The sequence below is a fragment of the Andrena cerasifolii genome, chromosome 5 (genome assembly GCF_050908995.1).
Source record: "Andrena cerasifolii isolate SP2316 chromosome 5, iyAndCera1_principal, whole genome shotgun sequence".
Lineage (NCBI taxonomy): Eukaryota > Metazoa > Arthropoda > Insecta > Hymenoptera > Andrenidae > Andrena > Andrena cerasifolii.
The window spans coordinates 491,820-515,113 of record NC_135122.1 but is presented as its reverse complement, the minus strand read 5'-3'; the positions used below and the strand labels follow the sequence as shown (position 1 = coordinate 515,113).

At 38.6% G+C, this 23,294-nt stretch overlaps 1 protein-coding gene across 5 annotated transcripts in view; it reads right to left on the bottom strand.

The window, feature by feature from the left end:
* The window catches only part of LOC143369376 (KICSTOR complex protein SZT2), a 391,751-nt gene that overhangs the window by 78,490 nt on the left and 289,967 nt on the right, over positions 1–23,294 (bottom strand). The gene's annotated exons all lie outside the window — the stretch shown is intronic.

Sequence of the window (23,294 nt, the reverse complement as noted above, 5' to 3'; positions counted from 1 at the left end):
GATTTTTTTGTCAGTGGTATTCCCTGTAGGCCTTGTTACGTCCTGAAGGGATTTCCTGTAAATCATCCCAAGCGGATGGAATGATTTACCGGGTTCGCGCTCTGTTAAGGTGCTAAAGCATGCCTTGACTATACTTATCAAGGAAGGGGGAGGAGAAAGGGTGTTGAATCAATCGCTACACGGAATTTAAGGGAAAACGTAGAATAAAATATATTTTTGAAGAAAGCGAAATGAGATTAACATACCCGGAGTCGGCGCTTCGTCTCTGGTGTCGCTCGCAGGCGTCCAGAGATAACGCACGGTACGCTTGCCGTCTATCGTTTCGCTCGCAGGCGGTGTCGCTGAACCAAGCGCAGGTCGTGGTCGCTTGCTGTACTCTCGGGTGGCACACGGAAGTCGGTGAAAGGCTCCCCCAAACCAACGTGAATATCCGCTCCGCGCCGCGGATCAGATAAGGCAGCAGTTTTTTATATGCGGCAGTGTTGTCTGATCGGCGGCGGATCCGCTCCGCGCCGCGAAATTCACGTTAGTTTGGGGGAGCCTGAACTTGACATCCGTCTGGTTTGCTCGTTTAATCCGTCGCGCGTCTTCGCAGTTGCGGTGGCTCGTATCGGCGCATAAAGGCTCCCCCAAACCAACGCGAATTTCGCCGCGCGTAGCGGATCCGCCGCGGATCAGATAACACTGCCCATGAGCCACCACGTATTAAAAACTGTTGCCTTATCTGATCCGTGGCGCGGAGCGGATATTCGCGTTGGTTTGGGGGATCCTTTCACCAAGGAAAGCGACGCGCGGACCTTGAGCACGGAATAGGCCAGAATGGCCCATGCTAGGGCCCCAAATATAGTTTTCCCGAACATGTTTAAAATTTTTATAGTAAAACGCGATTTTCCAATCTATTTTTTATCACGCGACACAGTGGAAAAAGCCTACAAGGGATACTACTGAAAAAAAGCGCATCGATATTAGCACCCCATGGGTGATGTGGAAACCTATTGATACGGGTGTCGCCCCAATGCGTCACGCGCGATTCATGTGGTATGCGCCTGAGGTGGCTGGAACATTACGGCCATTGCGAGGGCCAAGACGCGCGGCGGGAAAAAGTGGCTGTTGTTTTTGAAACTCGGCCGAAAAGTTCACTTAATTCCCAAGCCTGAACTAAACAATAAACAACTATAGACTAGTATGTTTGTTTAAAAGATATGAATTTAATAAAATGTAAAAAGATCTTCTATGCCAATTAGGTCTCAAATACGCGGCGTGTTACATATCGCGCATTATTGCACATTGTAACTTTGCTTACGAGCGACTGGGTCGGCCGTGAATAAGGGTCTGACACTTCATAGTTCATACTACTGTTTGGCAGGATGCTTACGGTTTATCGAATGGGACTTGCACTCAATCAGGTGTCCATACACGTATATACATATGATATGTGGATATGCATACAGTGTGTGTGTGAGTTAAGGGAGAATGATTAAATAATTCGTATGCGAGTAAAAATATGGACACACTGTTAGTTCAAAAAGAAAAATGTAGATTCCTCAAAATAGATGATCAGTGTGTAATAAAGTAGCATTTATGCCATTCTCTGTAAGACAGATATGTCGAGACTCCGAGGATGCACACCAGTCTATACTTACCGGCGCATTTGAGAAGTACGAATTTAAAAGAGAATGAATATGGAGGGTGAGTCAATAAGAACTTTAAGACGCGATGCCCGCTCGCTCGTCGCCTTCGATTGTTCGCGGCGATTGCCCTGCTGATTTTACTGCTTGGGCTGTTACGTTACCACGCCATAACGCGTGAACATACAGTTATTCACAAAATTGAGCGGAAAAATGAATACAAACACATTTATTCAAAAATGAAAACACAATATATATATATATATTTTTACGTATATTTTACCAAATAATACGTAAAAAAATTATAAATAAAATGCACTATTGGTCTATATTTAACAAAAATGGTAAAAGTACACGTATTTTAGTGACACAAAATTGAGCGTACACCTTGTTAAAATACTATTTACAAACTTATACTATATCGTTTCATTTATAAATACTTTGTCGCATATCCCCTGCCATCAATTATGGCTTGTAAGCGACGTGGCATAGAATAAATTAGGTGTTTTATTAAAGAAGGAGGAATTTTACCCCATTCTTCTTTCAACTTTCGTTTGAAATCTTCTATATTCGTAAAATTGTTATTTGCCATCCTGGATTTTATTTCTCCCCTGACATTCTGGATGGGATTGAGGTCAGGTGACTGGGGAGGTGTTTTTTAGCATTTTTGGGATGTTATACAGCAACCATAATTGAACTATATATGATGAATACTTTGGGTCATTATCTTGTTGAAAGTAATACACGCGCGGCATTTTTAATTTTTCTGTTGAATCTATTAGATTTTTTTTAAGATATTTAAGTACTTAATTTTGTCCATTATGCCATCTATGTATTAGATAATTCCGGTACCATTTGCACCTATACATCCCCATAACATAAGGGATCCTCCTCCGTGTTTAACCGTTGGACATGTATTTCTATGGTGGTGCTCAGTATTTAGCTGTCGCCATACGATGCTTCCTTCCATCCCGTCCAAAAAAAAATTGATTTTAGTCTCATCGGAGAATGTAACATTTTCCCAAAAACTTTCGTCAAAATTTACAAACGTTTTTGCAAATTCTATGCGTTTCTGCCTATTTGCTTTGGAGATATACGGTTTCTTTCGTGCGACTCGGCCATTATATCCCTCTTTTCTTAATGTTCTACGAACTGTTTTGTTGGATAAATATTGTCAACTCTGCTCTGAGATGGCGCTGAGAGCGCCGTCACACGCCAAGCGGGTCTTCCCCTTGGCGTATATTTCTTATATTCTTTGTTCCCTTTCTGACTTTCTTTTGTTCTTATATATAACCTTTTTGTTCAATGTAACGTGTGCGAGGTACACCTCGATTGTCTCAATAAATACATTACTCTATTATTTAGCAACATGTTTCAACCGAGATGTCTTTATTTATACGTCAGGAAACATCTAACGTTAACTTCCGCACACTTGTACTCGGATTTGTTTTAATTTGTCAACAAATGAATCGCTCATCAGTGTTCGACAATATTTTCTTTCTTCCTTGGCCAGGTGTATTTCGAACTGTTCCATCGTACTGAAATTTGTTCATAATTTTTTGTACGGTAGAATGTGTTCTGCCGACTATTTTCCTTACTTGACGAAAGGATTTACCTTGCGAATATAATTTTACAATAAGATTTCGTATTGAAATGTCCGTCTGCTTCCTCTTATTAGCCATGTTGCTACTATAATCGTCAATCTACGGATAACAGATAGTTTTTTGTTGCTGGTTCGTGAGCAACCGAACTTTGAAAGACATTTCGCGGGACTTCCTCTTCAATAGTACCAACATTTAACCAATGCAGACCTGCGTAATGTAAAAATTCCTACGTGTACGCTCAATTTTGTGTCACTAAAATACATATACTTTTACAATTTCTATTAAATATAGACAAATAGTCAATTTTATTTGGATTTTGTGTACGAATTATTTAGTAAAATATGCGAATAAAATATATATTGTGTTTTCATTTTTGAATACGTGTGTTTGTATTCATTTTTTCGTCAATTTTCATTACCAATCTACGTGTACGCTCAATTTTGTGAGTAACTGTAGCTTTATAAATGTTGATTTCGATTGCTTTGCAATTAAAACACCGCTAAAATGTAACACGCTCGTTCTTAATGAAATGATTCGTTGCATTATAAATGAAGAAACTATTTGTATATTTGGATAATTTTATTAACAAAAACATGTTACATTTAATCCTGAATAACGGCGTCGTTGTACATCGTCTCTCGTTCGTTTAAGTCTAAATCAGTCAGACGTATTCTCTGTATAATTCTTGATTATAATAGAAAATGGAATATGATTAAGAATTCAGTTCGCGATTAATCAACAAATATAGACGATTGGAAATATTGTGGAATCCGAGATATCCAGGTTACTTCTATAAGGATAAAAAAGAAGATGCTTGGGACCTGCTGTCTGAAAGAATGGGTAAAAGTGTCGAAATTTTAAAGGCAAAAATGGATAGCCTTAAAGGCTCATATAGAAGGAAGAAAACGCGAACGAAGAGCGGTAGTGGAACAGGAAAAGGTAGTAAAAAAACTGAAAGATAATGAGAAAGTGTTTTTTCAAAGTATACATATATTTACAGGGCAGTAGGAAGTTTACAAATCGAGATGGTTCGCGTATGAAAGTTTTCAGTTTTTGGACGACAAAGGCACACCACGGAGAGCTGTTAGTGTAAGTACCTATTTAAAAATAAAGAAACAGTTACTTAACATCAACATTAACATTAACGTTACCGAAATATCTACACATATAAAAAATATAGGTACAGTAGCATTTAAGCACATCGGTTTTGCCAAGGTACAGCCCCAAGCGTAATAAATATTAACCGTATTAAAGACTAATCGTGCACGTCGTACATGTTGCGTGGTTGGTTATGCAAATACGGATCATAAAAAATCCAGAGCTCCAATTTTATAGATTTCACCCCGGGTGTTTCTTTTAAAACGTGACCAATTATGTGATGATTCTTATTTTAATCGATTTCCTCTCCAACTTCACTTACATGAAAACTTTGTAATAATTTTAGGCCTTTTGATAAACTTTTTTGTCGAAATACACTGGTATTGACTGCTTTAAATCCAGCTTTAATTATTAGGATTATTATTTTATACCCGTAACCACGTACAACCCATTAAGGCTGCCGTCTCATTTTTGTTATGGTCCGAATCGATCGAAGCGTCCCTTGTAAACAGACGGACCCTAATGAAACTACTGCGGTCGATAAAAAGAAGTTGTACAGAGGTGACATCTCCAGGTACTCTGTGTAGACGATTTTTTTTCTCGCATAGTTGCCACATCTTCTGTTCTCTTTGTCTCTGCCGCGCTGTTGCCACATATCTTTCTATCGAGAAGTCTTGAAGGAATACGGCACGAGAGCTGCGTCTAGCGTCAGGGCCTCAAAATTTTACCGTAGATTTATAAAGTGTCAAAAATTACCTGAAATATGGTACTTATTATTTCATGTAGCACTCCATTTGCCCTGGCATTACTGTCCCATACATCATGTGCGCTGTAATTTTATAAAAAGTCCGACTGTAAGAAATGATCGCAAACATTTCAGTAAGTTGTGTATAAAAGTAAAAGTTTGTTTCAATATTTCGTCAAACATCATGCATACCTGCGATTCCCGTATGTACCAGCCTGGCCTCCTTTGACCAAACCGGACTCGGCACAAGGGTGTGATGTATACCCTTTTTTCTACCTTGCCTCCGTTTTCTGTCTGTCTGCCTGCTCCTGTGAACTTAAAAATGTGTCTGAAAAAATTAAAGTGTGAATTAAATTTATTATTTCCTTTTTCACTTTCTGGGGAAAATTACGGCGGCGTCGATCGACTCGCGTGATCGGACGATCCACGAGGAAAAGTGCGATTGCTGTCACTTGTGACCACTGACACAGTCAGTGGCCCTGCACTTTACAGTGCGGTGCGACGCCGGATTGATCAAATTTTTTATTTCCCTCGTCACTTTCTGGGGAAAGTTACGGCGGCGTCGATCGACTCCCATGATCGGAGGATCCGCGAGGAAAAGTGCGATTGCTGACACTTGTGACCACTGACACAGTCAGTGGCCCTGCACTTTACAGTGCGGTGCGACGCCGGATTGATCAACTTTATTATTTCCCTCGTCACTTTCTGGGGAAGTTACGGCGGCGTCGTTCGACTCGCGTGATCGGAGGATCCGCGAGGAAAAGTGCGATTGCTGACACTTGTGACCACTGACACAGTCAGTGGCCCTGCACTTTACAGTGTGGTGCGACGCCGGATTGATCAAATTTATTATTTCCCTCGTCACTTTCTGGGGAAAGTTACGGCGGCGTCGATCGACTCGCGTGATCGGAGGATCCGCGAGGAAAAGTGCGATTGCTGACACTTGTGACCACTGACACAGTCAGTGGCCCTGCACTTTACAGTGCGTTGCGACGCCGGTTCGATAAGATCGGAATTTCGCTATTTTCAGAGGGAGACCTCTTTCGCTTTTTCGAGCTTTTCGCTTTTTCTCTCGCTCTCTCTGATAGTATAAATTGAGGCTCCCGAATAGGCATGCATCTATTGTGCCGACTATCAATTAATTCCGGTAGAATGCATTCTAAATAAAATTGAACCAGTTTTGGCTCCATTTCTCTTTTCCAAAACGCATCATCTCTCTCTCTACTTTTATAGATTTCAGCCCCTTCGGGGTCCAAATGCTAAATATGCAGTACTTTCGGTCAGTAATATGTAACTGGCCTTGTACTTGATAAAAATAGTGATGCGTTTTGTTCATTGAAATACCTGTTTTACATGTGAACATGCGTCGGACAGCGGGAATTTTTTCCATAGGCTCTTCCGGCGTAAAGTTCTCCGCTGATTTAGGGCATTTGATTTCCACAATACCCTCTTGACCGATGATTCCATCCGGTGAAGCTCCTAAGAAGGGGATGCAGCTGTCGATGAATAGTCCACATTCTGCAATATCTGTGTATTGCTTCTTCAATTCTTCGCGAGCAATCTTCTCGCATTCTTTCCCGTATTCCACCGCTGGTGCATTAATTAACTTTGGATACACAAATGATTTCACTGCATTTGCGCATAGCGTGTCAGGTCGGCGACGGCACACTTGTCCAAAATTGGATGCTGTCAACAATTTGGACCTATACTGCAACCATCTGCGGTTCTTCGCTTGTCCGATGGTTTCGTCTTCAATAGCGTGCCTTTTCTCTTGCCAGTCACTGAGCATTTGCATATGCTTTTCGCGCTCCAGTTCATATATTTCGGATGGCATGTCTGGCTTCTGTGCATTTTGTCCATAATCCGAATCTTTCTGCGACGGAAATTGTTTGTGAACATATCGCGCAGCCTTCGTTTCCTTCTGTTTTGCAACTCTCTTTTCCTTTTCTGTCTTCTTATTTTCTTCTATTTGACGCACAACCTCGGGCGTTTTCGTCTTCATTACCGCATTCAATCGCGAGTGCACTTGGTTACTGTTGTATTCTACGATAACAGCAGCACATCTTCCTGTATACGATCCTCTTTCGGCGAAATTTAATCTTTTTCCACCAATGTACTTGGCAATTATTCCGTTTAAACTTTCCACAGCGTTATTATTGGTATTATAGAGTAAGCTCTCCGCATGAGCTAACAGTGGACGTAGAATTTCTTTTACGTCCTGGTACACTCCAATTTTCGTCAATTCTGGAACGATGTTTTTTTCTTTCTCTTTATTGTTTCCATCGCAGAAATATCCTAGTCTTGCACACTCTGCGTGTTCACCAAAGACGTGGCTTGGAACATTCTGTATGTCGCTATATAAATTCTTCGTTTTCTCGTCGATTGATACATTCTGATTGTATCTAAACTTTGCGGCTTTTACGATGTCCGTGCGTATTCGGCGAATGCTACTTTCCACAACTTGCCTCGATGGTCCAGGTGTAGTCTTCTTCACAATCGCTTTCATTTTTGTGCAGAAGTTTCGCAACAAATGATTCGTGCATTCATTTTTTTTACGCGAATCTGTCTCTTATATGGGTCAGCATCAATAATCTTCTTATACACGCTGCTATCCCCATCAGCAATCAGAGTAGAATAAACGAGCCCACGTTTTTCTACGCTAGTATTGAATCCTTCTACTATAGCATCGCTTTCCATAGCAGTCGATGCTCGAGATGTGTTCCAGTTTTTGAAGCATATGTGCTTTCGGGGTTCTTTATTGTTTTTCGCAGCAATCCGACAAATTCTGCAGACTTTATTTCGAACGCCGTAAAATAAAACTGTCTTCGTATGATAGCCAACTATCACGCCGACTCCAGACGCAGAATCGTAACATCCGCTGCGGTACGATCTCTTCATCCAACTTCCATCGGCCACAACGGGGATGTGAGTGGTCCCTGATCCGGGAAGAACGTCGCCTCTTTCAATCGCCAAACGTTTTTCTTCTTCAGCCGCTGCTAACATCTCTTTTTCTGCAGCGACCATTGCAGACTTGACGAATTTATCTTGATTCTTCACAAAGTCTCTCTTCGACATGCAACGTATGTTCACTCCTGCAAAAGTGTGTTCCAACTGAGCATAACTGCCTCCACATAAAATTGTTGCATTAACGGCGCCCTGATTGCAATTCACTTCTTCGACTTCGTCCGATTGATTGCAGATTTCTGCTTTGTAATGGCATAAAGTGCACTTTACGCTGAAGATGCTCTTGAAGCCACCCCGTTTCACACCAGTTATTTGTAGGTGTTCAATGCCGCAGTCTTCCCTATTTTTTGCATGCTTACCTATTTTTTGCAATTGAGCAAGCACATTTGGGAAATTCATTATATCGTTGCTATTTTGGAGACGCGATTGCTCTTGCGGCTCGTTCTTTGTAACTTTTTCTATAACGAAGTTTTTTTCTTCGTTACTTTGTATATCAAATTCTTCAAGCGCATCTTCAGTTTCTCACGAACTGGCCGTATCAGTATCTTCATCAGATGGCAAGTACATTATCTCTTGATGCATATGATTTCGTCCATCGGATGTTGGTGGTTCCTCTACTATACGCTCCTCGGCTACTTCTTCTGGATGTTGTCCTACGGCAGTGTCGTCTACTGATTTTGCCTTTTCCTGTTTCTTCTGAAGGGTCAAAGGCCTTCTCTTTTCGCGATATACTTTCCGTTTCGAAAATCTCCTTGCGGACGGACGTAAGTGTCGCGAACGAAACGGAGAATTATTGTCCATATCTTCTTGCACATCCTGCATATTCACATTTAGAGTGTCACTCATTTCACACTAAACGAACAAACACAACACAAACACAAACACAATACAACACAACGCACCACGACTCAAAATCCTTCTAACCGTTACAAAAAAAAAACGTAAACGCGAACCGTGAACGTGAAATGTGAATCCAAAAATTCGTATGTGGTGCGAACTGAAACAAATGACGCTCTACAAACCAGGCAACGGCGCAAACAGTCCGCTGCGTGGAGCATCATTCTGCTGAAAGAACGCCAACCAGGTGGACGCTCAAGAAACAAATGGAGAGTATGCATAATGTATTATATTGTATACTGTTATACAAAGTGATTCTCTGGCTAGAGTCTACAACGGCGATGCCGCCAATAAACCGCGCCTTGCTGAGTTTCGTGGATTTCGACGCTCGAAATTAGCTTGGGGCCATTTTCATCGTGACGGCATAAGGAATTGGTTGACGCCATTTTCGCAAATATCTGATGAGAAATGCAGAACGTGAAATTCATCACTTCAACGAAACTCAGCGCGGCGCGGCTTATTCGCGGCATTTTCTTTACGACTCTAGCGAGAGAATCACGCTGTGCAATCTTACTCTTTGCCATAAAATAATACATTCATTATTTCATTTCCAGATCAAGGATGCATTGATCTGGCGTCAGCCGGGAAATGAGGACGGAGACGGAGGAGACAATGGGAGAGAGGAGAAAGACAGAAAGGAGGAAGAAACGCAAAAAGAGAGGGAGATTTTGAAAACTAAAAAAGAAGCGGAGGAGAAGAAAAAGGAGGAGGAAACACGAAAATTAAAAAAAGAAATGGCAAAGGCAAGTTATGTTGAATGTGTGTGTATTTTTCTGAAGTTTGTTTGATATGAACGGCGAAGGCGAAGCCCGGAAAAAATGAAACGACACCGCGTGGTCGAACGTGAAATGTAATCCTACAGCAGAATTTGTATACAAATTATTATATATGTGTACAAATTATGCTGTAGTGAATCTCGTCTCAAGCGTCGAAATCCACGAAACTCAGCGAGGCGCGGCTTATTGGCGGCATCGCCTTTGCAGACACTAGCCACAGAAGCATCGTGTATGCTTACTTCATACCAAACAACTTTGTATGAAACGTGGCAATTGTCAGAACGCTAATTCATTTGGGTCCGAATATTTTTGGGATTCACTATATGTACGGGTAGAAGTAGAAACTGTAATTTTTATTGTATTGTTTCAGATGAAAAGAGAGCTGCGCAGGTTGCGCTACCAGCGCGACCGTGGCGGTCGTGGCAGTCGCAGAAGCCGTGGAGGATGGCGCCGGGGTGGCCACGGCGGTAGGCGCGGCGGTAGCGGGGGAGGGGGGGGGGATATAATGTTTATATTTCATATTAGAAATTAATAAAATAAAAATCTGATTAGTGGCATGGGTTTTATTTAGAAAAAGTAATAAAAGGGTGGGTGGTGTTAATATCACTATAAATAATTCACTTTCAATAAAATCGTGGGGCACGATATTTCATAACAGGATATGAATCACTTACTTCAACTTCTGGTTGCACATGGTGCTCTACAATTTCATTAGTGAATTATTTAGTGATATTAACACCATCAAAATTGTAGTACAAGAAAAGAATTATTTTTTAGTTGTTAGTGCATTTTTAATAAAATCGTTTATCATAAAAATTATTTTTTATATATTTTTTATTTTCTGGTTTTTAGTATTTGTCGATTTCGATTTCACAGCTTAGAATTTTTTAGAAATATCTTTTATTGCTGTATATAGTAAACGCTATAATGCTAAAGTCAATAAAAAATAATCATTTTCTTGTACTGCAATTTCAATGGTGATATACTACGAACGGCTGCAAAGTTTTAGTATCATTTCTCGATAAATTTTGTATTTTCGGTAATCGCGGTGCGATTAACGTCCCGAACGTAGAAGCTTTTGTCTTTTTCGTAAAGAACGTGATAGTTGGAAGTGGGTTAGGATCCATTTCGGTTAGAATGGAAAATATCATATATACGGTTCATTCAATGCCAAGCGGATCACTTTGAACACTCAATGTCTGAGATTTAGTTCAAATTGAATCACAAATTGTGATTGTTTATGTTGTTTGTTTTGATAGAATGTAAAACTTCCACATTTGCTATTGTATCGTCACGAAGGTTTCAATAACATACTCCTGAGATTTTCCAGATGAAAATAAATTTAAACACAGTATAAATCGGTTTATTTTTAGCATTTTTGAATTAGAATTTAGATTACATTTAGGGAACTGTACTCATAGTTGACCGTGTACCAATAGTTGACACTTTTATTTTCGGTCACGAATAATAAGCTTTTGACTAATACTTTTTCAAAAAGCGTATTAGTCAAAAACATTTTTTTAATAAAAAGCTTATTATTTGTGACTAAAAATAAAAGTGTCAACTATTGGTACACTGTCAACAACGAGTACAGTTACCCTATATTTAATTACCAAGTACAGTTCTAGAAATAATCCGATTTATACCATGCTTGAACTCATTAATCTGGACAATATCAGCAGTATGTTAATAAATACTGTAAACGTCACGTTTTACAATTTATTAATACATAATTCACCGCAAGCAACACTGTATGCCTCTCGAACCGAAATCAGAAGCTGCCGCCGAACAGCCAAAGTCTTCAGGCTCAAAGAGAGATCGCGCCGGTTCGGATAAACACGCTGCCGAAAGTTGTTTGAAGCATTCAAATAAAAGTCGAATAAACTACGGTTAAAGATCGAATAAATAAATTATTCTTCTTCGAATAAAAAAATTATCTTTCGTCGTCGAATGAATTCAATTTCGTTCCGAACGGATAAACATAAAGTATCTTTTATTGGAGTTTATCAAAATATTATCTTTGCCCATCTCTGTTCTTCAGCCGCTTCGTCGTGATTCATTCAAGCCTTCGTGACGACAAAATAGTAATAGGGGAAATGCGGCAACAGCGCGATCCGACTCTCGATACGTATCGGCAACTATGTATTTCCTACACTTATCGGCTAGCTTGGACTTCCACCGGTTCTGATGGTACATGGCGCAAATATACCATCAACGCCGGTGACGGAGAATCCTTGAAGCCTCATTCTGTCATTACTCGAATCTGTCACAGTACATGATTCATAAATTCATTATTATTTCAACCCACGGTGTTTATTAGTGCTCAAACGCACCAGACCCGTCTGCACGGATGTCGACTGGAGGCAACTATACCCGCAAAAACTTCCTTCTTGCCGATTCCAGAGCGTAAGTTGTAATTTACGGTTTGTTTACTACATCGCGTATACGTATACGCTGGTGCTACGGAGTTCGAATGTACCACCAACGCCGGTGACGGAGAAGTCTTGAAGCTTCATTCTGTCAGTTTTCGAGTCATAAATTCATTATTATTTCAATGTACGGTGCTTATTAGCGTTCAAACGCACCAGACCCGTCTGCACGGATGTCTACTGGAGGCAACTATACCCGCAAAAACTTCCTTTTGGCCGATTCCAGGTCGTAAGTTGTAATATACGATTTGTTTACTACACGCGTGTACGTACACGCTTAACTTAGCTTGTGTGAGCGTATGCACACATTCAAGGTCCGGTGAGACGGCAGCCTTAAACAACAAATTACAAAACGCATATTTCACCTTTCAATCTTAAACAGTTACCGCCCGTATACTAACTCCCAATATTGAAAAAAAATCCGAGAGACGGCGCGAGCGACCCACTTGGATAAATACCAACGTAGGGTTCATTATACATATGTTTGGTCAGAGAAAATTCTGCATCTGCCACAAAAGCGAACAGAACTTTCTCTTCTCTGCCAGGCAAAACTGATAATTCGGGTATATCACTGTCCAACATCCATTTTGGTCTGTAAGATTCAATATCCGGTTCTTATAGATTTTTGTGCGCTGAAATTGAATCCGCAAACCGTTTGTCGCCATCACCCTCAGTTTTCGAGAAAGTCGATTTTGAAAAAAAAAAACTGCAAATTTTCAACTTTGAACATCTTTTGTGTCGAAACAGTAATAGTTATTTAGTTGTTTGCCACGTTAAATTATTATATAAACCCTCCCGAATACAACGATATAAGTAATGGGTGCATTATGAACATTTAAATATATTTAAACAACGATCAAAGGGAAAAGAACACCCGAAATTCACTCACTTTTGCAGATATCTTTAAATTTATTTCCAAAACAAAGGGTCTAAGAGAAAATCTGACTACTCCACGCGACGCGGCAGATATTTTTCCTTCAGAAAACATCAACAGAAGTGGTGAGACACATTTTGTTTTCAATACGGAAGCGAAAGAGGTTGGCAAAACGTGTGGCGTCGACAATGGTAGTCAACGGCGGCGCGCGATACACTGCCGCTCAGCGTCACACAATCGCTTAACGCGCGTGATTACCACTGTCGACAGCACACATTTTGCCAAACTATTTTGTTTCTGTATTGAAAACAAAACGTGACTTACCACTTCTGTTGGTGGTTTCCGAAATAAAATTTGTACTGCATCGCGTGGAGAAGTCAGATTTCCTCTTAGACCTTTAGTTTTTAAAATATATAGCAAGATATCTGCAAAAATTGGTGCATTTCGGGTGTCCTTTTCTCTTTAATCGTTGTTTAAACATATTCAAATGCTTATAATTCAATCATAATTTATATCGTTGTGTTCGCAAGGGTACATAGAATAAGTTGACAGACGATGGAACCGAATAACTATTATTGTTTGAACACAAAAGATGTTCAAAGTTGAAAATTTGCATTTTTTTTTCAAAATCGAATTTCTCAAAAACTGAGGGTGATGGCCATAAACGGTTTACGGATTCGTTTTCAGCGCATAAATATCTATAAGAAATGGCTATTGAATGTTACAGAACAGAAAAAAAGTTCGATTTTGTTGGACAGTGTATTCAAAGTTCCGTTTTCATTTTTTTTATACAGATTACAATTCTTAAATACACCTCCATCCGAAATCTGTCCTTGGCAACCAATGTCAACAAATGTAAAATTATAATCAGCATCTACTGCTGCCATTAATACAACGCTGAAGTGTGATTTATAATTATAAAAATTGCTTGTACTGTGGATTGGGGTTTGCAACAGAATATGTTTTCCATCTATAGCGCCAAGGCAATTTGGAAAATTCCAAATATCTTCAAATGTGTCACTAATTCTCTTCCATTCGTCAGAAGTTGACGGCATCTGAAAAATTAATGAAACGAATATAAACTCGAAATAATAAAACAAATAAAAATTAGTTTTAAAAAACAAGAAGCAAAGTATATATGTATGTATGTATTCATTTATGCGTTTTTTTAGAATGTACGAAATGTGTCCGAAGCCGATTACATCCAAATCATGTCCAACAATAATTTTCCTAACGAAGATGAAACATCGAGGAGCCAGGTGAATCAACAGTTTATAAGTGCGCCATTAGCACTTCGCGCGCAACCGTTGGAACCCAACCATGCAAGCAATCAAACAGCATTGAAGTCACCAAAAAGAGGGGAAAGGAAGGAAAAACGCCCGAACAAGGCGACAAAATTACTAAAGCATTTGGCTATATAAGGAAAGTTACAGAAAAACCAAAAAATTAGTATACTTTCTTCGGCGAATACATAGTTCACAAAATACGAACGTTACCTCATCGTGAACAAGTTATTGCAGTGCACAGAATAAATAACATATTATTTGAAATGGAGAGATGAATTGGATGAGTCAGCATGAACAGCCAACATATACAGTATTTCCTCGTTAGCGGCTCGCTGGTCGGGACCGGCGTTGAGCCCGTATCGTGAACAGAGCCCTAATTCCGAGTGTTCGTTTCTCGCTTCTTTCTGGCCGAAGGGGGAAGCGAGATGGAACAATGCGTGTGCGGCGAGCGTGCGCGATGGTCGCGCACGTATAGGACAGAGTGTCAGGCGTCCGAAAGACGGAGCGAGACAAAACATCAACGCGTCGTCTGTCTCGTACTGTCCTCGCTCACTTTCAGTGCCTCTCGCTCGCTCTCGTTCCATCTCGCTCTCGCCTTCGCCGGACAAGAGTGAGACAGAATTGGTGGGGATAGCGAAAAGTCCGTATCGTGTACACCAAACCGAGCCCGTAACGAGGAAATACTGTACTGCCCAATTAAATAATCAACCATCCACTCCTGTAAACTCAACACCTTTCTACAAACAGCCAACATATACTCCCCCATTAAATAATCAACCATCTACATCATCCACTCCTGTAAACTCAACACCTTTTTACGAACAGCCAACATATACTGCCCAATTAAATAATCAACCATCCACATCATCCACTCCGACTACTGTTGCCGTGTCTCCAAAAACATTATTCAACCCCTTTAATTTATTATCTATCAGATTCCAACGAATAGAAAGTAACTTTGTATTTTCTTCACTTTTTCATACTTTTATATATATATATATACTTATTTGTAGTTTGTTGAAGATATTGTATTAATAAAAATTGGTATGTAATTATGCACAAAAGGGGGCTTCAACTCTAGTTTTATTGAATTTCAAATGTGTTGTAGAGGGGAAAGTTCTGAGTGACATACTCTTCGTCTGAAGCGTTGGACGATCGTCCCTCGCGTTGGACAAAGTGTGCATATTAGTCAAGACCCTCCCCTCTATAACATATCTGAAATTTAATAAAATTGGAGTTGAGGCCCCTTTTTATGGATAATTACCTAAAAATTATTTAGGTACTTATAGTTTTACTTACCTTTATGTAGCAATGAGACAATCTATTATTGCTTGGCACACCACCACTATTTGTGATATTAATCGTTTCGAAATTTTAAATATCAGGTCGTGTTTAAGTGATTGCCTGAAGAGGCGTGTGGAGTGCCACTGGTCGGTCAGGGAAGGAAGGCACTTCAACGATGGACGGATGAACGTTTTTTATTCGGCACGTGGGCGTCGTTAACACACAGGACGAACACTCCACGGAAGACAGCACGAATAGACACGACTGGTTAACACGCAATCCACCCGGATAAGAGATGTAACACGATGTCCTATGCGCTGGGCGCGAGGGCTCGTGAACTGCTTTTGATTTCGCTGGGAGCGTGGGTCGCTGGGCGACAAAGAAAGAAAACGATTCCGTGCGTGCGATGCCGACAAGGTGTTCCAGGAACTAACTGCCGGATTCTCGGAACCGTGTTTATACGCTCTCGCACGCACATTTAAATCGGCCGATCAGCTGTCGCGCTGATTTCGGCTGCAACAGGTCGTCAAGGATGAAATTTGTAGAAAAATAGGCAAAGTTGGTTGATAACTTACAAATATAAGGAATTATTTTATTCATCAAAGTATGCACCCATATTGTCTATACCCTTTTGTTATTTAAATGGCAGGTTGTATAAAACGGTGGTATAAAACCCTGGCGGACGAGAGTCAATGAATTCCTGGAAGCCCAGTTTTACAGCATTGTCGGAATTAAATTGTTTTCCTATTAAAAAGTTGTCCAAATTGCCGAAGAAGTTGTAATCAGTGGGGCTAGGTCTGCTGAGTATGGAGGATGATGAAGAAGTTCCAGCTCCAATTCCTGTAGTTTTGCCGCAGTCATTTTTGCAGTGTGTGGTCTAGCGTTATCATGCAATAAGATAGGAGTCGATCTGTTGACCAATCTAGGCTGTTTTTCTTTCAGTTTTTGCATCATTTCGTCCAGTTGGTTGCAGTATGTTTCTGCTATGATCGCTGAGCCGGGTTTCATGAAATCATAATGGATTACACCTACGCTAGACCCCCAAACAGTCACCATCAGCTTCTTTTGATGAATATTGCGCTTTGGAGTGTGTTTTGGTAATTCATCCTTGTCCAACCACTGTGCTGAAGTTTGCGATTGTCATATTGGATCCATTTCTCATCACAAGTGGCAATTCGATTAAAAAATGGATCAGATTTGTGACGAGAAAGCAACATCAAGTAAGCTTCCAAACGCATTTGTTTCTGTTTTTCACTCAGTTCATGTGGAACCCACTTATCCAACTTTTTCACTTTACCGATTTGAGCTAAATGCGTTAATATTGTTTGTTTGCTAACACCAAACTTCAACGATAATTCATAGGCACTCTGAGATGGGTCAGACTCAACGGCGACCTTTAGTTCGTCATTAATGACCTTAGATTCTGGCGACCGCGTGGCTCATTTGTGAGGTCAAAGTTACCTGTACAAAATTTGGCGAACCAATTTGATACTGTCTGCTCAGTAGTAACACTAGAGCCAAATACACTATTAATGTTTCGCGCGGTCTGCGACGCCTTAGTTCCACGTAAGAACTCATACTTCATAATAGTGTGAATTTCCAACCGTTCCATTTTCAACAAAATTAATTTTTAAAAAAAAATTTTAATATTTTGTAGTGCTTACAAAGATTTCTTTAAACAGGCGAGTTATGTAACTTTCTAACCAAAAGCAGAACGGTAAAATATTAAGCCAATGTCAAATAATAAGCTGTTAAAGTTGGCAATATTCTTAACTTCAAATTTCATCCTTGCCAACCTAATAAATACTGCAAACTGGTGAAGGAATCACGAGCTGCCAGAAACTGTAACGTTACAGCCAATCTTTTCTCAGGCGGGACAGCTAAGCGGAAAGTAGTATCACTAAAATCTTCTTCGGACATTCTAACAAAATTCACGAATTTCCCGTTATCTTTATCAGTCAACATATCTATCAATAAAAATGTGTCGTTGACGATATTTAATCGTCTCCTATTTAAATATAATTATGATGACCACCAACGTCTTCGCACTTTTTTTTTCAATAAGGTGTGCAAAATAACGAAACTTGTACAAGCTACTGCAATGTCCTGATCCGACATCTTCGTTTTGTGTTCCGCAAACGAATGAAGGACATCGAAAAATTCCGTCAATTTGCCTCAGCTTGCCTCGGCTTGCCTCGTGCGGGACGCACAGGACGAAAAGTCACAATTCTTCCAGCCCGAGGCATTCGGGTCTGCCTCGGCTTGCCTATTCGCGTTCGTGCTCAAGTCTGTACGCGGCCCAATGTGGCGGTAACGTTAGGAAATCCATTAAGGGGACCTTCCGGTCCAAAAGACGATTTTTTTATTTCATTTTTCGAATGTTCAACCGTTTAGGAACGCGTGAATAAAAGGATTTGTTGAAAATCATACCATTCCCGAAGTTATAGGCATTTGAGTAGCGGCAAATACAGGGGCAACCACCGGCCACTCGGCGTCCACATAAAACTTTAAACGCGTTTTTCTCGAAACAGTGTTCTCAAAACGGTGGGACCTGTATCTCCAAAATTTATTACCCGATTCGACTGAAACTTTTTTTATTTTGAAGAATATACTTCTGGCTAGGGGGGATACCAGAAAAAATACAAAAAATTGAAAATTTATAATATTCAAAGGCGTTGAAGGGATGAAAAGTATAGGGAAAAAGTGATTTCAAACTTCAAGTGTCGTTATTTAAAAAAAAAAAATGCATTTTTGTAATTTTTTCTGGTTTCCCCCCTAGTCAGAAGTACATTCTTCAAAATAAAAGAAGCTTCAGTCGAATCAGATAATAACTTTTGGAGATACAGATCCCACCGATTTGGATCCATTTTTTGACGCCTTGATTTTAACGACTCCCCAATGCCGTCTGCAATTACTAGTTATAAAACAAAAAATATATTTCTATAATGTAAGACATCCTTAATACAATGCAACAAGTCCCATTAAATTATATATAGTAGTTTTCCTTTAATTAAATTCTAAAAATCACTTATTTTTTGGGCTCTAGACCGGAAGGTCCCCTTAAATGTGAAAGTAGATTTAGTAGTGAATATTTTTCTTTCTTTGACTTATTATATGTACAGTATATGTGATTCACCAAAAGTGAAATTCATGTTTTCTGAAAAATAAGAACATAGATATAAATAAATAATTGCATGCATTTTGTCAATTTTTCTACACTTATGGAATAAATTTAGTATTTCGACCACTTCATCCTATTATTTGACATTTTTGTACTCGAGTTTTGTTAAATACATGCAATTATTCAGAGATTTGAATATTAGTGCTCTGTTAACGCCAGTTTTGATCCGTCACTTTAGATTCTCAAAGTTATCAATGAAATTACTTGTGATACTGTATACTCGTTGCAAGTAACAGTTTATGTTTATGTCCGTATTTTCAACGAAAAAGACCATTTTTGACAGAGAACATTCGTTCGGTAAAAGTAAACGATTACTTAAATTCACACGCCAAATGATTCTATTTTTTTAACCAATCATAATAACGCATTTTTTCTTTGAGATACAACTCAAAACCTTTCGATTGCTGTATAATTAAACCCTCATACCTTTTTATGAAGGAACACTGTGTTTAAAAATAAAAATTTAAGAATTTTCACTAATTTAATGTCTTTATTTTCACGATATCTCGAGTCCCAAACGATTTATGACAAAATTGCCTATATTTATTAGAGTGGACCTTAGTTATTCTTGTCGAAAAATAATTTTTGACGGGGACGCCCCCTAGAATTGTGCCAATAGAAGAAAAAATAATTAGTGCAGAATTTAATATCGACTGGGGAACGGGAAACCGTGCCGCATCGAATTTGCAAATGTTTTATTTTTGTAACTCGTTTTTCTCCATTGTAGTATATCGTTAATATACATGTTTATGTATGGTTGAATTTATCTCTTTGCGCTCTGCAACAATATAGAAACCAAATATAAGACCACTCCAAAATAAAACAATGACCTTGAAATCTATAAAAAAATAACATTCAAAACAACCTTTTTCGTTGGCATTATATTTACCTTGTCAAACAGTACAACTTTCATTTAAAAAATGATTTCATATAATTATAAATGACAGATCAAAGGGAAAAGGACACCCGAAGTGCACCAATTTTTGCAGATACCAATCCATTTATTTTAAAAACTATTTTCTCCTCCGGAAACATCAGCAAAAACGGTATAAGTTTTTTCGTAGGAGTAACCATTTTCATGTATGTCGGGTTACCAAGTTTCAACCCCCATACATTTGACGAGGGAAGACCCCGAACCCTGAAATTCAAACAATTATGAAACTCTGTAAATATATAGGGGAAGTCCTCCTGAGTACAGCGCAATTTCGTTTGCTGTCCAAATTCACTCCAAGAGGGTGCAATTGCAGGGTCGGATGCAATAAGGGGACTAGTGCTCGAAAATGGGAAAAATTATTGTCCAAACGCTAAGAAAGATTGGAAAACTAAATGTTGTTAAACTGAATTTTAAAAATATAGTGTTGTAAAGCACGTCACGACACACATTTTTTCTAATTGCAGTTTGTTTATCCAATCATTACTATTCGAACTAAAAATTATAAACAAAAAAATTTTCATCGTCCAAAATCATTATTTCTTTAATCATAAATTGCGATAACTTGTGTAAATATTAACGGATCGTTATGAAACTTAAAGCATAACTTTAGAAAACTCTAGCGAAGCCGTAAAATCTATGCACAAAACCCTTTTGTTAACAAATGTAATAATATTTAATTAAAAAGTAATACTGGACATAACCCATGTTTTTCAACGATCGCCTTTAAAAAGTATCGAGGCAATTTTGAGCTACATATAACTTGCAGCGACAAAGTTTTTCCTTAATATACAAGGAAGATTTTCACCAATTTTCACACTGATTAATAAATAATTGTAGAAGATATGATGATATATATAATTGCCGCGCGGCACCAACAGTCAGTAGCCGCGTATAATGCGCTGCTTGGCAGTTTTAGCACTCACGTTGACTGTTGGTGGCGCGCGAGATTTATATATGTCGTCATATCATCTACAATTATTTATTAATCAGTGTGAAAATTGGTGAAAATCTTCCTTGTATATTAAGGAAAAACTTTGTCGCTGCAAATTATATGTACCTCAAAATTGCCTCGATACTTTTTAACGGCGACCGTTGAAAAACATGGGTTATGTCCAGTATTACTTTTTAATGAAATATTATTACATTTGTTAGACAAAAGGGTTTTGTGCATACATTTTACGGCTTCGCTAGAGTTTTCTGAAGTTTTGTTTTAAGTTTCATAACGATCCGTTAATATTTACACAAGTTATCGCAATTTATGTTTAAAGAAATAATGATTTTGGAAGATGAACAATTTTTTGTTTATAATTTCTAGCTCGAATAGTAATGATTGGATAAACAAACTGCAAATAGAAAAAATGTGTGTCGCGATGAGTTTTACAACACTATATTTTTTAAAATTCATGTTAACATTTAATTTTCCAATCATTCTTAGCGTTTGGACAATTTTTCCCAGTTTCGAGCGCTAGTCCCCTTATTGCATCCGATCCTTCAATTGACACCTGATTTTTTTTTATTTTGTATTATTACTCGCGAACTGTAGAAGATAGAAAAAAATGTTCAGGAAAAAGTTACTTCTTTTAATTAGGACTATCATTTGGTAAGTTATAGTTTTTACAGTTCTGACAGTTTGCGAGTTATAACACAAAATAAAAAAAAAACGGATTTTCAAGGAACAATTTCACCACCTTAGAGTAAATTTGGGCAGCAAACAAAAAAATTGCGTAATACATACCTATATTAACCTCTACATATCCCCCAAAGTTAAAAAAAAAATTCTCGAGGGGGTGGATCTTCGCTTGCGAGAAATAATACACTTACTCCAGTGAAATTAGGATCTGTCTTCGGAATAAATCCCAGCAAGCTAAATTTTGTTATGGGCCTTTATTTGATCATTTTAAACAATATGTCAAAGGTCCCAATCAATCCGATCGCCGCTAAAAATTTTACAGAGGGTTGAAAAAAACAACTGGTTTTTGCGAATATCTCGTTATCTAGCAGTTTTGCGAAAAAATAGTTACGATACAATTTATAGCTTAGGAAATTCTCTACAAAAAAGATGCTACGAGTTTTTTTCGTACGAGTAATGAGAACGTCAGCATCGTCTTGAGCGTTTTTCACGTTGATTTTGGCAGCTTCCAATTTTTAAGACATCATAGCAATAAACCTACTCTACTCTTGTTTTTTCTACTCGCTCTACACGTGCTACATCAATTGATGCTGACGTTCTCATTACTCCTACGAAAAAAACTCATAGCACCTTTTTTGTAGAGAATTTCCTAAGCTGTAAATTGTATAATAACTACTGTTGTCGCAAAACTGCGAGATAACGAGATATTCGCGAAAAACCGTTTTTTTTTCAACCCACTGTAAAATTTTTAGCGGCGGTCGGATCGATGGGGACTTCTGACATAATGTTTAAAACGATCAAATAAGGCCCATATCAAAATTTAGCTTGGTGGGAATTATTCTACGGTTCCACATCTACGGATTGGGCAGATTTCCGTCTAATTTCACTTTACTAGTAAGTCACGTTTTGTTTTCAATACAGAAGCCAACAGCGACGGACGTATCCACGGCCGCGCAGCGACTAACGCGCGTGACTACCACCGTTGGCGCTGCACGTTTCGCTAAACTATTTCGCTCTGGTATTGAAAGTAAAACGTGACTTACCACTTCTGTTGGTGGTTTCCGAAAGAAAATTTTGTGCTGCATCGCGTGGAGAAGTCAAATTTCCTCCTAGACCCTTAGTTTTTAAAATATATAGCAAGATTTCTCCAATAATTGGTGCATTTCGGGTGACCTTTTCCCTTTGATGGTTGTTTAAATATATTTAAATGTTAATAATACAATAATAAGATATATCGTTGTATTCCGGAGAGTTCATAGAATAATTGGACGGAACAAGAAACTGAATAACTATTACTGTTTGAACATAAATAATGTTCAAAGTTGAAAATTTGCAGTTTTTGTTCAAAATAGAATTTCTCGAAAACGGAGGGTGATGGCGAAAAACGGTTTGCGAATTCGTATTCAGCGCACAAGAATCGATAAGAAACGGGTATTGAATGCTGCTAAATTATTTACTATATTTAATCCATCCAATATTATAATTCGGATCATTTTGCCATTCTGGAGAATCCATATTAATAAAATCTGTTGGAACAGTGTATTCTTGATGAATGTATCTATCAGTTATTTCATTAAAATCTGTTATTCATAAATATATGAAAAAAGTTCTGAAACAAAAGTTGTACTGTTTGACAAGGTACAAATAATGCCAACGGAAATTTTTTTTCTGAAGGTCAATTTATGAGATTTCAAGGTCATGATTTTTTTTTAAGTAATCTTACACTTTCGTCCTATATTGTTACAGAGCGTAAAAAGGCAATTCAACGACATATAAACATGTATATTAACGATATACTACAATGGAGAAAATTGTCCGATCGACTTCAAATTTTGCACAGAGTATTTTTTCATTCAGTGGCATTATTCTAGGAGGTGTCCCAAAACAGTTTGAAAATCGCAAAATAAGATCCACCCTAATATATATTCTTTTTCTCTTACAAATCGATTAAAAGAAAAAACATT